General features: G+C 47.1%; 1 protein-coding gene across 2 annotated transcripts in view; it reads right to left on the minus strand.

Moving 5' to 3' along the window:
* BTBD9 (BTB domain containing 9) overlaps positions 1-15,716 on the minus strand; it is a 276,523-nt gene extending 260,807 nt beyond the window's left edge. Inside the window, exon 1 of one of the 2 annotated variants that reach the window (XM_090046617.1) lies at positions 15,643-15,716. The gene's annotated coding sequence lies outside the window, so the exon portion shown is untranslated. Of the gene's footprint in view, positions 1-15,394; positions 15,480-15,642 lie in introns of those variants that run through there. The other variant, XM_090046626.1, reaches the window with a different exon arrangement.
* Between the last annotated feature and the right edge of the window lie 2,243 nt (positions 15,717-17,959).

The raw sequence follows: 17,959 nt of genomic DNA on the forward strand, positions 1-17,959 counted from the left end.
AGTGTACCTTCTGACTTGAGAGGCTCTAGTTTTGGGGGGCAGGGGGAGTCAGGGGGAGAAGCTAGGTCTTCTGCTCTTTAATTGCAGAGCCTCAAACATCTCTCAAGGGAAAATATGGCATTTATAAAGCTTATGTTTTAGCAATTGCAATCTATTCATGTTACCCATACGATATGTAATTTGAAGTAGCATTTCTTAAATTTCAACCACCGCTTCGGGAGATGAATAAAGTGATATCCATATGGAAACAGAAAATTTGCCTCTGCATAAATTTCTCCTCACTGAACAAAAGAAAAATTGCCACGCATCCTCTGGCTATTTACTCTACTCCTGGAATCCTCAAGCTTCAAACAGAACGCGTTAGCAATTTTAAAAGACAACCACCTTGTTGATTTCATCAATATTCGTATATTAAAGTGGCTAATGATAATTCTAATATTATAAAAGCCTTTGTCAGTCTGTCCGTAAAGCTTTATTTGCCCCATGATTCTTCATGGGCAGTTTGTAAGTAGCAATAATAATATGGGGCGGAAGCACTCCAGCCCGATATTACTATCTTTTAAGTTTTTCCAAAATAAGTTTGGAATAAGAATATTCCCAACCATTTCTCGGAAGATCAAAGTTGAAACCTGAATCAAACCAAGAAATGGAGTAAAGCTCAGATTGGTGAAGGTCAATCACCAAGTTGCAAGGGGGCACTCAGTAAAAAAACAACTATTTTAACACAGGGACATGAAAGGTTAAATGTTTAAATGGTAAGTATATTTGTACCAGTAACGCATTGCCAGTTAACATTCAGTACAGAGCACAGTCCGATGGGGAAAGGAAGCAGCAGGAAGCAGCATGGTGCCTCAAGAACAGGGAGGTGGCAGGGTAGGCAGGAGGGAGGAGCAAAGAGGTGGAGTAGAAGGGGGAGGAAGACTAGTACCCATAGCTAGTCTGCTCCCTCCCTCCCAGTCTGCCAGCAGCTGCAGCAGGCTGGAAAATCTCCCACACTGTCTAGTAGATCTTGCAACCACCACCTCCCTCCACAGTCAAAGGCCCTGCAGAGCGGCTCCCAGCAGTAGCTGTGTCCAAGCAGGTCTTTTGGGGGCAACTGGCTCCCTACACTGTTCTACACAAGCAGCTGTGGCCCCTTCCCTGAACCAGATCAGGGTAGGGCAAGCCCTGGGCAGGGCTCCACACCCCGCAGCGAGACTAGTTATGTGTTATCACCAGTTAAGTATTTAAACAGATACATTTTGAAACAATAATTACATCCCTATTTTAAAGTTCTTTTTCCTCTTTGATACTCATGTTTCAATGTACATAAGGAAGTGACCACAAGAGTGACACGGGTCATTCCTTGCATCACCTGCAATAAAAAATAATGCGCTGTGAGGTACCTTTAGTGGGAGTGTGCTAGTACTTCCTGGTCCACACAAACAAAGTAAAGTAGTAGTTTTAGAAATTTAAAAATACTTCTGTGCTAAGTGCTACCTTCAACCTTGTTTGCAGAGTTATTCAGTGCAAAGCTTCAGCCATTGATTACCATCCTCCTCCCCCTAACAACACAGTTCAGCTGTTTGGGTTAGTGAAGATTTTATGTTTATTGAGTATTTTCAGGCACTTTTGTGCTGTAGTAAAAAGCTTTGTGTGAAAGTTCATTTTGCACACATGCAACACATTTATTTTCTTGGTGGAATATTTATGAACTATGCAAGTTCTCACTACACTTCTCTCATGCATACACTTAGAAGCCTACACACTGAGAAACACAACAGAGTTTAAATATTATTTGCATTTTCAGCAGCACTTTAAGGCTCTAACTAGAGATCAGAGCCACACTGTGCTAGATACTGCACAACCACAAAGAATATGAATCTAAACAAATTCTAGGCAGGCTGCCCATTTCTCCCTCTCCCCCACACAGTTCCAGTCACCCACAGGTAGCCCCGTGAGCTGGACACAACAATCGGCCAGCTGGATTCAGCTTGCAGGCCATATATTTCACACCTCTGGCTTAGGGTGTCGTTGCAGCCATGATGGTCCAGGAAGCGTACAAGGGGTGAGGGTTTTTAATGATATCTTGTATTGGACCAACTGTATAGCTGAGAGAGAAGTTACCTAGCACTTTAACACAACCCATCCTTCCTCAGGTCTTGGTGAAAAGTAGACACCACTTGAGTTAAATAGCAGACAGAACACAAGTACATGCATTACTCCATGTGTAAGTGAAAACAAAGAATCCTCTCGAAAGAATGGACTTGGTCCAATAAAAAACACAAAAAAAACCCCCCTTGCCTCTTCAGTGTACATTTTTGGCCACTGAGTAAGATCAGGAAACACTACCGATGAGAGACATGTTTCCATGCTGACAGTACTACAGCATACAACTCCTAAAATGAAGTGAGAGAGATGATAAAGTAAGTGAAGCTAGTTGGTAAACACAGGAAGAAATGTGTGGCAGGGTTAAGAAACATATCCTTGATCTTCGTTTAGTGTTCATACCATTTCAATTGCTGCTTGGGATTTCCACAGCAGTGTTCCTTCATAACTTTTTTTTTTTTTTTTAATTTGAAAAGACCCAGACAACACTGAACCCACCTCTGAAACGCAGAATCAAAATGATCTGTGTGCTTCCCACTTCTAAGCTGAATTACCGCAATGGCTTCAAGTTATCCCTGAGCACTTCCTATTTAAGAAGGAAAAACGCTACTTTCCAAGTACAGCAATATGCTATGAACACATTACATTGGTTCTCTGCCTTTGCTAAATATTTATTTCTGAGGGCCTGGGAAGGAAATGTGTTTACACTGCTACAACTTGCATTGGTTTTATACGCTGAAGCAAGCTGCACAGGGCACTGGAAGGGTGGATGCAAGTACTCAATTCAAATGGCTGCAGTGCAGCTGTTTTGTGGAATCCAGTGGAGCCCCAACTAATCGTGAACTGTGCATGCATTTATTGCTTCAGGCTGGACCAATAGAGACTGGCTGTGCCGCCATCGATCCACAGCCAGGGGGCCCCATGTACTAAAGCCAAGCAGCTCTGCAGGGCCCCCTGGCTGAAGGAGGTTGTTGAAGGCAGCAGCTAGGCTGCCCTGACTGGCTGCTCACCCCAGCTCTGCACTCTCCCTGGTCAGTCATTTAAATGCCCTAGGGCAGTGGTACCCAACCTTTTGGCCTGGCAGGCCAGATGGGCAGTACCTATTCCCTTCACAGACTGAATCCAGTTGGTGATCCTGATCTGGCACCCAGGGCAGGCACAGCAGGCAACATTCAGCTTCATGGAGAGGTGCATGGGATAAGCCAGGCCCAACGTAGCTACACAGGGGAAAGGAGCTTGAACTAGCCCCACAGGGGGGAAGGCAGTGTGGCCTGGTGCAAACCTAGCCCCACAGTAGGGGAAGAGGGGGAGTGTCCCAGCCGCAGCCCGGCTATGGGGGAGCATGGCCTCTGATCCAGAAGCAAGGGGGAGGGGGGACACATGGGGCTTGGGAATTTGGCAGTGAGGGAGGGTGGCTGCCACTCCCCCATTATCAAATCTGTGGACTTATGGGGTACCTACAGGCCAGATGAGATGGCTCTGTGGCCTGTGTTTGGTCTGTGGGCCAGAGGTTGAGAACCACTGTCCTTGGAAACTCGGGGGCTGTGTGGAGCGTAGGCAGCTGGGGAATGCCCAAAAGCTGCATACCCTGCGAGACTCTGCTCCCTGACCATCCATTTAAATGCCCTGGGAGAGTCTGGGCCTGAGGGGAGTGTGGCTGGCTGGGAAGCAACCAGTAGCTGCATGCCTTGGGAGCCTTCGCTCCCTGGCCAGTCAGTTAAATGACCAAGGAGAATTTAAGGCTAGTGGGAGCATAGCCAGCCAGGGAGGAGGCAGGCAGTTACCACGCATTCCCCAGCCAGCCATGTGCCACCCAGCCCTAGACTCTCCTGGGGCATGTAATCTAAGGTCTGGCCCTGCATCTATGGGATTTAAAGGCAGCCAGGGCCCTGTGCAAGAAACACAGCTGCCTTAGCTTTTGCGTCCCTCTGGAGCCCTGTTGCAGATTAGGGCTGTAGAAAGGAGCTGGGCCTTCTATAGCACAGATGCTCATAGGGGGAGGGACTTGCAGCATCTCAGATTGCAGCACTACAATGTAGCCAGTGTCACAGAGTGTTACTTTAGAAGGAGGCAGGGAGGATGGGCATTTGCAACCACTGTACTACTAATAAATTGGGATTGTGTGCAAGTGTTCATTCAAATGCCTACACCACTTGATTAGTGTTTCAGCTTCGTCCAGCACAACAGAGATTTCTATTGCATTAGCCATTTTTAAAGCAACTGAAGTGCTCTGAACACTTGTACACACTGTATTTCAAATAGTCAAATGGCAAGTCCAGTAGTTAAAATGTAACTTTGTCCATTCCTGAAAAGAGCATGCAGATTTGCAACTGTACTAGGAAAACTGCATGCAGTAGCCCACTATTACAGAGCCTTGCCACTAGGTGACAGAGTGGCAAGTAACTGTGCGCCATGAGCAAACAGCTACCCTGGGAACAGCTACAGACAAATGACATCTACAGGCAGGCAGACACAAGTTACAGAAGACATTTTGAAAGGTCTTCATCTGAACCTTTATGCAATGACAGTTCAGATTTTCACCCAATCGGTTATTTTTTTTAAGTGGTCTGCAGCCGTGGACTTGCATTTGGTCACAGCTACAACCACTTTCTGTGGCCAGACTGGGTGAAAATTGTTACTTCTGTCTGCGCCTCAGCAGGTTAGTTTTACCCATTTCTTTCAGCAACAATTCTAGATCAGGTTTGGTTAAAGTATCCTTGAATAAGGGTTGGCATCATTAACCATCTGATTTCTTATACCTGTGCAAATACATTTCTTGCTTGCACCCCAGCAGAATGTAAAATGTTAGTGTATAATTTGTAGAATACAAAAACTATATTTATACAGCTTTAGAGCAAGAAGCAAGGCATAGCTGTTTACAAATATCATGCTAAACCTAAAATCTACAATCAAATATTTGTCACAGTAGTTTGACTGTTTTACTGGTAACATCAGAAACCAGACTCCACAACAGTGGACAAACTTCACAAAAAATTAACTTAAAGGTTTTGTTCTGTTCAATAAGCTTGCTCAACAATTGCATCATCTACAAAACAATCACAAATAGAATTCCAATGAACTGAACTTCCTACAAATCATTTCTTCCCTCTGCATTTCTGTGAGTTTTTTTCTTCCAGATCAGGGCCTCTAAAAATAAGGTTAATTGTTTACTATTCAAATTTATTAATGAAATGAATTTCTCCTTTTCCAGCTATGAAGAATCTGAACAATTTTCCTCTAAGTATGCAGCATTTTCCAACATTTACCCAGAACAAGATATGCTGAACAGAAATATGAAGAAGAAATGCAATGCACAGAAACACTACCATGAGCAGTGACATTATTACTATCCAGCTCTCAAAAAGGAGCAGCAGAAAAGGTCAGCAGTAAGTCATTTTCTCCCATTTGGGCTCCTCACATTACCTGAAAAAGAACTTTTCTCCTGCTAACAGAATAACTTTTTTAATCGCATCTCAGAAGATAATATAGGGACTTATTTATGGAAACTGCAACGTTTGTTTTTAAATATAAAAGAAAGTAATAGACTAGTTAGACAACCACAGTCAAAGAACTCTGATTTTTATAAACTTATTGTTCATTAGCAGGTAAACAGAAGACATCACACTAGAACCCAAAACCAACATAAAACAAATCTGATTTTTTTTAATCATAGAAATGAATGTCCTTCTCTAGAAATGTTTATTTCTTATCTTACCTATCCAATTATAATTACTTTGTCCTTATAAACAAGTATTAGAGGTGCACCGATATATTGGTCCAATATTGGATCAGCACTGACACAAAGAAAATTGATTGTATCAGAAATCGGCCTGATGTGGCCAATATTTTGGCCGATAAATGCCCATGCATGCACACAGCCACAATACAGCACATAGGCATGAGGAGCGCAGGCTGGCAGCTTGGAAAATTGCATGCAGCTGATAAGTCTGGTGTGGTGGAAGGGGAGGGGGGACGGAAGGGGTGTGGTGAGGCAGATCAAGGCTCCCCAAGGTGAGGGAGGAGTGGAACTGGGGCTGAGGCAGGAGCAAGCGCTGCCCAGCCAGGGCAGGGCGGGTGGGGGACGGAGCTGTGGCTCGTCTGGGGGATGAGGGGAGGGGCAGCTTCCGCCGCTGTGTGCCATTTGTCCATGAGGGTATGGGGAGCGTGCCCCCGGATCTGCGCGGGGCGGGGCAGGCTGGGGCCAGGGCTGCATGGGGTTCTTCCCAGCCTGGCCCAGCCTAGTCCAGCCCACTCTGCAAATCTGGGGGCACACGCTTCCCGCCCCCGCCCCACCCTCCCAGACGACCAGCAGGAGCAGTGGCAGGAGCAGGTGAGTGCCAGACCAGCCTGCTCCCAGATGAGTGGTGCACAGCAGCAGGCACCGTCCCCGCTCTCCCTGAACCTCCCTGGACTCTGTCCCATGCCTGCCACACCCCAGCTGGGCAGCACTTGCCCCAGCCCCTGCCCCATTCCTCCCTCACTGCAGGGGCTCAATCTGCTCCCCCCCACCACACTTCCCTTCCCTCCTCATCCACCACACCAGACTTAACAGCTACACGCAGCTCTCCAAGTTGCCAGGCCAGTATCAGAAATCAAATCAGTATTGGCCAATATGCCTCCTTAAAAATCGGCTATCGTTATCAGCCCCAAAAATCTCTATTGGTGCACCCCTAACAAATATTTAAGAAAATCCATTTCTCCTCATTCTCTCACTTTGATTTTTTCCTAGAATGAAGAGTCAAGCTTAAGTGAAAACTGGGGACAAGGAGTCAGTGAGAGGACAATTTAGATGGATTTCAATTTTTTTTAGTAGAAAAATATTTTGCTTTTTTAGAGACTTAAATAACTTAAGAACAACACAACTGAATATATTGTTGTTGCATTCTTTGCACATAAAATTTAATTTACAACACTACAACCTTTACTACACAGGAAATATATTAAGTTATCTTATAAACCAGACAAAAACTTTAAATTTCTGCTTTAAGGCATTTCAGTACATTTCACTCAAGGCATTTCAGTACAATAAGCCAATATATCATGAAATCAGAAAATAGTGAAATTCTCTGAATGCAGTTTTATACGCACACAAAACACTAAATAAATGTTTTAAAGCTGACTCTGTCTTAGTGCTGGAGCACAGAGATTTCTGAATAACAAAGCATGTAATCTTGGATACAAATGAGAAAACATAGCAAAAAGTATATTAAATACACTGTAATACTACAATTGCTAAAGCTAAAGTTAGAGTGAAGTTAGTGAACAATTTTAAAATGTAATGTCAAGCTACAAACAGCCAGTATTAAAAATAAATTAACCTTAAAGATTCTGACACAAATATATAATTGCTGCGCTTCTTTTAAAGTCAAATAACTATCCTTAAGGAATCGGGTAGGTCTGCATTAAAATCTTAACTAAGATTTCTATAGGAGTTTTATCAGTTTTAATGGTAACCTTTATTTCAAAACACAAAGAAGGAGCAGTGTTAAGAACTTATCACAATAACACTATTCTTTTACTCTACTCCAGTGATAAATCATAATTCTGTTCTTGAAATGAAAGCCAGACAATGCTTCTGGCGGCTCCTTTTTACTCTCTGAAAATAATTTCTTCCTAAATTTGTTTTTCTTCATATTCTTTCAAACTCAGAACAGTCCTTCTTATATTTGCTCCTAATGCCTTCCTAAAGTCATAATCCCACCCAAGAAAGTCAGCCAAAATCTACAAACTGATGTACAAGAGAGCGTAAACAAATGTTGAAGACCATATATGTTAATGGATAAAGATACTGTTTTCTTTTCCATACCCCTGGACATACTAACTAGGCCTGTGCGAGTAGGGAAGTATTTGATTCGGATTTGGCCAATTCGGAGGACAGCGATTCAATTTGGATCACTGTCCCAAATAGATTTGGCCGACTCAGAGAGATTTGGCAATTCGGATCAGCCAGGGAGAGGCAGGCACATCCAGGCAGCTGCAGGTTCTCCCACAGCTCTTCTGGCTGTGCTGCCTCTCCTTGGGCGGGGGAGCTACAGGAGAAGCCCCCATGGCTGTCTTGCCCCAGCAAGACCTGACACTTAAAAAAAGCCCCACACTTACTGGCTGCAGGAGCAGCAATTAGGGCCTCTGGGCACTTGTGGCAGAGCCCGTCCCATGCAGCGTGGCCCAGCTGGGTGCAGCAGGGGTCGCTCCTCCAGCCTGGCACCTGCGTGGCAGCTGACCTATGGTGAGGGTACAGTGTGGCTTAGCAAGGCACCACGCGCTGCCTGGGACCTTGGGCCACTGGGGCTGAGTGGTGCCAGGCTGTGGCTGACATGTGGAGCTGCCCCAGCTCCCAGGCAGTGAGCAGCGCCCTGCCAAGCCACACTGCACCCACGCAATGCGACATCTGCCACACAGATGCTAAACGGGGGGTGATCCCCGCTGCCCCCCAACTGCCCTGCGCTATGCAGGGGTCTCTGCCACAAGCGCCCAGAGGCTCCAAACACCACTCCTGCAGCTGGTGAGTGCAGGGCATTTGCTCCACACTCACCAGCTGCAGCTCCAAATTGATGTGGAGCTTTTCATTGGTATCCCAATTCAATTCGAAGATTTGGTCCCCAAATCGGGCCGAATCTCCTCTGAATTGAATCAGCTATCGAAGGTTTGCAGAGCCCTAATATTAACCCAAATCCAAGATGAATTTAAGATGTCCCCCAATAATTAGATTCTATACATTAAATATGTATATGCTTGTTATAATTTTCCACGTATAGAAATAATAATAACTGGAGAACTGTCTTAAATTCATCCCTACTATTGCTGCATGCAGTCGAAGGGGACAGGCAATGGGGGGCTTGGGGAGGCAGTAAAGGAGTAGGCAGTGTGCAGGATAGTGGGGGACAGGCAGTGCGGGATGCATACAGTAGGGCAGGCAGTGGGGGAGGTAGTGAGGAGAGCAGTGGTGGACAGGTGGTTGGGGGACAGGCAGCATGGAGACAGCAGAAGCTTGCTCCCCCATGCCTGTCCACCCCACACTTATCCCCTTAAAGCAAAGCCCACACTGCAGCTTCAAGCCCCTGCCCCCGCTTATCTCCCCCCTTTGCACCGTTTCTGCTGCCCTGCAGCCTCAGGCCCCCAGCCCCCTTCCCTCTCAAAGCCTCTGCCTCTCCCCCTCTTACCCTTGCTCAATGACAGCAGGATCTGTCCCTGCTGCAACCTGAGACAGAGCATGGCCCCAGCATGGCCCTGCAGCAGCCTCATGGAGCCAGCACCACTGGTACAGGGCAAGTTTGGGGTCATGCTCCATATTGTAGGCTGCAGCAGAGGTGGTGCTGGACAAGGATAAGCGGGTTGGGCAGAGGGGAGATGGGACAAGGTAGGGGCCTGAGACTGTGGAGGTGAAGGCAAGGGGTGCATAAGTGGCAGCTGGGGAGGTACAGGAAGCAACTTCCCCCCCCACCCCCAGCGATGTTAAATGGGGGGGAAAAAACCTCATCTTGGAATCAAATAAAATATTGGAGAGAGAGAGAGAGAGAGATAACAAACAAATGATTACTTAAAATATAAAATGACTGTTTAAACACAGTGTCAGCAAGCTATCAGTTCTTAGAACCCCCTTATCTTAATTTTCACAAAATGACTTAGCGAGCTTTGTGGTATTTCATTGCTTTTAAATTTGAAAAACTAGTGAAAATGAGGAAAAAATCTTAGTCATATGCAACAGCTAGAGTATCACACCAAGAATTTATAATATTTAAATTTAAGGCAAGAGGAGGAAGAGGAGGAAGAACTCTTTCCATTGACATTGTACTAGCTCATAGGCCCTTAAAAAATGCAAGTACGCTATAAATCATATAACCATATACAAAACACTTCCATTGATACTGGCTTTCCAGAAACCTTCCCAATAAGTAGAGAAAAAAGAGACACAGCTAGACTGACATTTTACTAATGGAGTACATCGCTAAAAATCAAATGCAGTCTGGTTGAATATTTTACAGTAAGAAATAAAGAAAGATTAAAAAATGAGTTTTAATCAATGACCAGTGGAAAAAAAATTAAGATTACCCTTTTTCTTACCACACTGCATATATAGCAAAAAAATTTAACTTTAAATACAACCATTCAAACCCTCAGTAAAATAAAAGTGAAGAGACTAAATAACTGCAGCTGCACTGGATTTCTGTGGGCAATATTATTTGTTGAACCAAGTGCATGGTTAGCATGAACTCTCTTAAATGCAATGTCCTTTTTAAACAAGTAGTAATAAAGGAATCTATACATTATGTAAAACAAAGATGCATGGTACTTTTTAATCTCCTGATTTCTGAGTCTCTTACGATTTAATGCCAGTACATTTAAGTTATTTTTAGTTTACTGTGGCACCTCATGTCCAACACACCTTGTTGCAGAAGGATGGAAAACAGAAGCAAAAATAAAACACTGATTAACTCACTACTGTCTCTGCTATTTTCAAGATGCAATTCCACATAAGCATAACTAAAAACCATAAAATATAGCTCCATAAGTGTTTTGACTTTGGGATCTAGGAGATGTTTTTGGGGTGTTCATGTGCAAAAAAAAAAAAAATCATTGTTGCAGTGCTCCTTTAAGGGCAGAAACAGCCCTTAGGAGCCAGGCATAAACCCCATAGGTGCAGGTTGCCATGGGAGTAGGCTAATGAGGAAATTAGCCTGGATCTACACTCAGTCAGCTGACTGGAAGGAGGCAGGGCCCTGAGCCCATATAAGCCCCAGAGTTGGGACTGAAGTCAGTTAGGGCCCTGGCAGCTGCCAGGAGTGGAGTTTGTGCAGAAAAGCTCCACTGAGATACCTATGTGCCTGTGCTGCTACTGCTGGTGAGACTAATGAGGTTTAGGAGCTCCTAAAGTATCCAGGGCTAGGAGGCACACTTTGTTGAGGAAGAAATTGGCCGTCTTAAAGTGACTTCCTCTGTTACGATTGCTGTTACGTTATAGCCCATGGGCTCATATTTATGTTGTTGCTTTTAATCCAATGGGACTGGCTGAGGCTACAGGGGAGGAAGAGGGCTCATTGGGGCACTCTACTGTGCAGAGCCCCAGCACCAAAGTGTGCAGTGACACGGGATGAGGAGACCTGAGTGCCAGAGGGTGCAGTTACTGAGGCTAAGGGTCCAGTGGCAACAAGAGGCCAAACTAAACTGAGGCCGTAACACTAGAGATAACGTCTACACACCATCTGCGAGGCATGGGGCATGGCAAAGGGGCAGTTCTGAAGCCACACATCTAGCCCATAAGGCTTGGTGTGCCCTACAAGGCACTTACTTAAAACAGAATCCTGCAAGAGGTCTAAGAACCAATGTGGTTTAGTGGGGTCCACCAGGACCATGACTGCATAGCAACTTGAGGGCAGCCTCCCTATCTACCACCTATTATCTTAACCATCAAGACATGGCAGATGAGAATAGAAGGTGCCCATAGGGCAAGACTGGCATGATCACAGGGCTCTAGGGGTATCATGGCTGTCCCTAGGTACCCCACCCCATGACAATCACCTAATTACTATATTTTTTTAAATGTCTTACAAACTAGTCCTTACAAGAGCAGAGTATTGTAACTTGGAAAATTATATTCACACATTTATGTACAAAATTATTACTGTATTTTGAGAGGTTTTCCATCAAATATACTTAACAAAAAGTGGGTAAAAACTGATACCCATTTGACAAAAGGGGTAACCTCAGGTCTTGAAAAAAGGTCAGTTATCCACTCACCAGTAAAGCTGTGTGGAGATTTACAGTGGATATAGCCTGCAGACAGATGAGTGACTTCCTGAAAATTAGGGTTCTTTGCCATTCAGAACAACAGAAAGACTGATAGGCAAGCCCAAAGAAATCCTATTCAGCAATATCCAGCCGCACAGTAAGAACTGTAACAGTTCCTGAAACAGTGCATCATACATAAGGGATACATGACCCATGGCTAACCTGCTTCATAAATTAGTTGACAGTTTATAAATATTCTTTAAGAAGTGTAAGTCCTTTTCTGTATAGTGAAAGAAAAGACTGACACTGTTCTTTACAACCATGATGCAATTTTTCACTTTTTATTTTTAAAGGCACTTAGAAATGATGACACGTCCATCTCATTTTCACATCATAGGACAACATACATTTTACTAAGGCTGACATTCATACACCAGGCAAGAAACATAGCTTGTTAGAGTTAACGCATTGTAGCCCCTGGCTAATACAGGTTCCACAGGAAGAGCGTAATTTCAAAAAACGGGGATGAAGGGGCAGCAACTGGTGCTGCAGGAGTAGCTGTACTCTTCTGCTCCCAGTCTTCCCCCAACACCCAGGGAGGGCATACCATGCCATGGGAACAGCAGCCAGGGACTTTTCTTTTTAAGTTCCCAAATCAGGTAAGAATTTCCCCCCACCTCATCAATGCCCCTTCCTTTCCCTTCCATGCTCAGCAGCACCTCCCCATATATCTCACTCCACACCTTTCCCTCTCTGCTTACGTCTCTGAGCACAGGGGGGAAAGAATGCCTTGTCACTGCCGCTTTCCCAGGAGTTCCTACCGATTCCACAGATGGAGTGAGGCAGGAGTGGCTCTGGGACTTCCCCTGATTAAAGCTCTGGCTACTTCAACCTCCTGCTCCAAATATTTCTTTTTCTGTCCTCCTTCAAGCAACTGTAGATCACTCCCAAGTGCAACTTTTTAATATAAACAAACAAACTGAGCAAAGTGCAATTACCAACAAACAAACTGAGCAAAGAGAGATGCTGGCACCTCATGCTTAATTACAGAACCATCATTGGCCATTTCATGTCAACAGGTCCAAGCGATCATTTTACCAAAAGTACTTTCTTCTTCCTAGTGACTAGTATACCAACTGTTACACAGATGGCATCCCAAGTCATCTGTTTGTTGAGAGAGACCAAAGTAGGGCTTGGTAAAAGTGGACATGCTGGCAAGTTGTTTTGTTTTTCTTTTCTTGACTCTTGTTTCAAGAAGGATGTTTTTAAAGAGTTCTGGTGGATGACAAATCAACCCGACCTCATTCCAGAAAACTTGACATGTGTATTAACTGGAAGGTTCTCATTGTCATACCTAACTGAGATCATTCAGACCCATTTTTCCCTTACATATCATATCTGCAAGCTTATTTCTAAGTTTTATTCAGAAGCTATTTGAAAATATTCATATATAATAACTGGTTAGTAAAGGTGCCAGACAGTGAACAGACCCAACTGAAATCATGCATGGACCCTTTTCATTGTGAAAATCTTCAAACACCTATGGGCACGGATACACATAATACTCAAACTGGTTTTAGATGTAGTTTAAATCTGAAGTGAATGGACAAACAAGTCTGTTAAAACAATTGAAAACTGCCTGGAATTGAAAATCAAGTACTATTTTGAACTGGCTCACTGTGAACCAGTATAACATTTGGACACCACGCATCGTATGACACAGGTCTGGTCAATGCTCTGGGTATTCTCCCACCCCCACCCCCGGCTGCATCTGCTCCCCTGTACTGCTTGTTCAATAAAAGCAGTCTTCCCAACAACTAGCTGTGCCCTCACTTTCTACTCCATGGAAGCCTCTCATCATGCCTCCTCAGGCCCTGGGAATCCAAAAACTCAGGACCAAGCACTCCTCAGATCAGGAAAGCAAGCTACAGACTTTGATCAATTACAGGCTACTGACATTTATTGAACTAATGTTTAAGAGAGAAGGAACAGCAGAGAATTGGGGGGGGAAGAGGGGGGCAGCCCCAGGTCATCCATCCCTTAAGACCATGAAAGCCTGGGTGCAAGCACTCCCCTGCTACACCTCCACTGCAAGGCATGCTGGGCAGGGTGCTCATTCCCATTCCCTGGTATCAGAGCCACAGTATTTCACACACAACTGCCAAAAGGTTCCCAATCAGTGACACTTTGGAAGGGTGCAGTTTTTGTGGGTCTGCATCCTACACACATAGTTGGAGTAGAGCCCCCATTAAGTCTTTCAATACAGATGTTTAGCAGGCCTGCCTGAACATATACATGCCTTTTTAAGTAATGTAAACCAGGGCTATCTAACTTCAGGGTGGCTGGAGCCACAGGATGTGCCTGTGTGCATCTGCCAGGGCCACGCACACCATGCAGGCCACATCCTGTGAGATCCCACACCACAACATGGGCTGTGCTGCCTGGCCTTCTTGCAGGTGGGGCTGACAGCACACAGACCCCTGGGCCCTCCCTTGCCACGCAGCACAAGTGCACATGTACCCAGCATCCACTCTGTCAGACACTGGGCAAAACTGACCTATGGTCTGACCCAGTAAGCCGCTGTTCTTACATTGTACGCCATCCAGCAGGGGCTGCAAGTCACATGCAGTCTGTGGGCCATAACATGGCCCATGGAACCCTGCAAGTGGTCCACAGGCTGCTGACTGAACACCCCCCAGCAAACTGCTGAGTATGCACAAGCACGGTGTGCTTTTAACATTAAGCACCCCCAGGTCCCATTTGCAGAAACTTTTCAGGCCACGTGCACAGTCATTGTTAAGGAAAGAGACTCCCATCCTGCCATCTGTGGGCCTATGATGCAGTGAGGCCGAGTGTACTACACACATGTGAACACACACACTATATAAACATACACACATGCACACACTGTAGACACACTTGTGTATATGCATGCACTCGCACACAAAACCACTGCACACGTGCAGACATGCACACACCCATGCACACACAGTACAAATATGCGTACATTTACACAGATACATGCACACATACACTGCACGTGTGAGGCACACGCTCCTGCACACACCACCTACACACTCACAGCAGACATATGCATACACCCAAGAACACACCACACCTCTGCACACGTACTCTCACACAGGAAAATGCCCGCTGTGCATGCACAGACAAAAATATGTACATGTGTGCACTCCCACACACGTGCACACCAACTGTCCATACGTGCACATGCATGCATGCATGCACCCACTGCACACACACGCACTCCTGCACACACTACACTCATATATGTACACACACACTGCACATACACATAAACACACATACATGCACTCACACACTCCTGCAAACACCCCCTGTGCACACGTACAAGCATGTGCATGAACATGCTGCACCATGCACACTCACAGAGGCGTGTGCACTGTACTCATATACACACACACTGGTGCACACCAACCAAATGCAGGCACCCCCTGCACGCACTCACAGATACATGCACACATACACTCCACGCGAGGCACACGCTCCTGCACACACCCCCTACACGCCTGTCTGCGCGCATACATGCAAGCACACGCACCTGTGCGCACAGCCCGGCATTTGCACCCCCAGCGTGCGCACGCGACCTCTGCCTGTTCCCAGCGTCGTCTAGCCCCAGGAGCGGGAGCTGGGGCTGAAGCAGGGCCGGGCCGGGGGACTTCGCCCGGCTCCACCCCGCCCCCCGTGCGAGACAAGCGGGGTCTGGCGCCCACACCCCAACCGCCAGGCGCGCGCAAGGCACGACAGGTAACGGCCCCCCACGCCGACACCCCCCACCCCTGTACTCACCGGCCGCAGCTACAGCGGGGCCCCCGCCCACCCCGTGCACCGCCGCCTTCTACGTCACCGTGCGTGTTGACGCCACGTAGCAACGGCAGCCGCACCCCCCACGTGCTGACGTTAACAGCAACGCCCAGAGGGCGGGCCTCAGCTCTCGCGGGGCTCGGGCCACGACCCGGCCCGCACTCGCCGCTTAACGTTTCTGCTCCTTCGCTCGTCTGCTCCCTGCCTGGCGCGCAGTCTCGAGCTGCTGGTCTTTCGCCTCCGTCCCTGTCCCGTTGCCGTGCTCTCTGCTGATCTGCCGCTCTGCTTCCAGCACCCCTTCTCCTCTCCTGGGGCTCCGAAGCACACTGACACGCCCCAGGCCGGCTTGCCCTGCCCTGCCCTGCTGTAGGTGATGGGGCAAGAACCAGGGCTTGGACTCTGGCACGGGGGTTTTGTTGATTTGTCTCCAGGCACTGCCTGGTCAGTGGGAACTCTGCCAAGAAACAGCTCCCTCCGGGGCAGCTTTCAACCCAGGCAAAGAGGGACAGGACAGAGCAAACGTTAACAACTCTGCATGTCGGCCTTCAGTGAAAAGTACTCAGCCTACAAAATATGTTCTTGTGCAGAAAGCACTGGTGTAACTCGAGTAGAGTGACAGGTGCCAATGGGGGCATGGAGCAAAAAAAAAAAGGCTTTTGCTGCAGCCACGATTGTGATGGCAGTGGCAGCGGCAACTGGGCCACGTTGCTACACTGCTAGGGGAAATCACTCATTGCACTTTGCTTGTGCAGCTGGTAAAAAAGGAGTTGAAAATACCATTTGGATCTTTTCTAAGTGAAAAAATGTGCAACCATGCGATGCTTAAATTGAAGATGCAATTTCACTAGTGGGGTAGAAGTGTTTTCCCTGTCCTGTCCTGTTGCTGACCATGAGGGGGCAGAAAAAACAAATCATAAACTTATATAGGTATAGGCTTATGATTAAATTAAATCCAATTACACCTTAAATCTGACTGCACTCTGAGGAAGCTCCCCAACTCTGCACAAATTGGCCACCAGTCAAGAAATTACTCTTTACACCAAAACTTGCTTCAAAAGAAAAGGGGAAGGTGGAGTTGGCGGGGATAGTTCAGAGGCTGTGGTTCTCACTAGAGCTGCGCTGATACATTGGTCCGATATCAGATTGGCACTGGTATAAAGAAAATTAGCTGTATTAGAAATTGGCTCCATGCGGCTGATAAATGCCCATGTGCATGCAGAACCACAGCATGCAGGCAGTGAGGACACAGCCCGGCACCCCTAACCCAATGCCCCCCACCATGAGGGAGGGAGCGGAACAGTGGTAGATGCTTCCTAGCAGGCAGGGCGGGAATGGGATGGAGCTGATGCTCATCCAGGGGGCACCTCCCACCACTGCACACACCCCAGGAGAGCATGCCCCCCAGATCTGCATGGAGGAGGCAGGCTGCAGCAGCAGGCTGAAACCAGGGCTGCACTAGGCCCTTTCAGCAGGGGTTGGGCTCAGGGTGCAGTGGCAGTGCTGGGAGGGGGTAATGGGGGGCTGCAGCCACCCCAAATTTCACCATAGCCTGCTCCCAGCACTGCCACCGTGTGCCTGGCTCAGCCCCAGCTCTTCCTGGCACATGGGTGGAAGCAAGGGCTGGGCTTGGGGCGGGCTGTGGTGGTGCTGGGAGGGGGCTATGGGGGGACTGCAGCAAAATTTGGGAACATTTGTTCACCAGAGTGCCCCAAGCGATGACGAGGTCAAAGTTATAAACTACTACAAGACCATTTCAGACTGGACACAAGGAAGAATTTCTTTACTGTCTGAGCCCCCAAGGTCTGGAACAGTCTGCCATCGGAGGTGGTTCAAGCACCTACATTGAACACCTTCAAAAGCAAAATTGGATGCTTATCTTGCTGGGATCCTATGACCCCAGCTGAATTCCTGCCCTTCAGCCAGGGGGCTGGACTTGATGATCTTCCGAGGTCCCTTCCAGCCTTAATGTCTATGAAATCTATGAACATTTAGGGTGGCTGCAGGCCCCCTGTAACCCCCTCCAGTGCTGCCGCCACGCCCCAAGTCCAGCCCCTGCCAAGAAGAGTCCTGCGCAGCCCCAGCTCCAAGTTGCAGCCTGCGCCCCTCCCCGCACAGATCTGGGGGGGCACCCCCCCCACCCCTTCAGAGGGTGCACAACACTGGGAGTTGCCCTCCTCCCATACCCCTCAGACAAGCCACAGCTCCCGTGCCATGCCCACCCCACCCAGCAGAGCAGCATCTACCCCAACCCCCTGCCCCACTCCTCCCTCACTGTGTGGGGAGTTGTTGATCTAACCACCAA

This window comes from Crocodylus siamensis, chromosome 1 (genome assembly GCF_052110815.1).
Source record: "Crocodylus siamensis isolate JL-2025a chromosome 1, ASM5211081v1, whole genome shotgun sequence".
NCBI classification, from domain to species: Eukaryota; Metazoa; Chordata; order Crocodylia; family Crocodylidae; genus Crocodylus; species Crocodylus siamensis.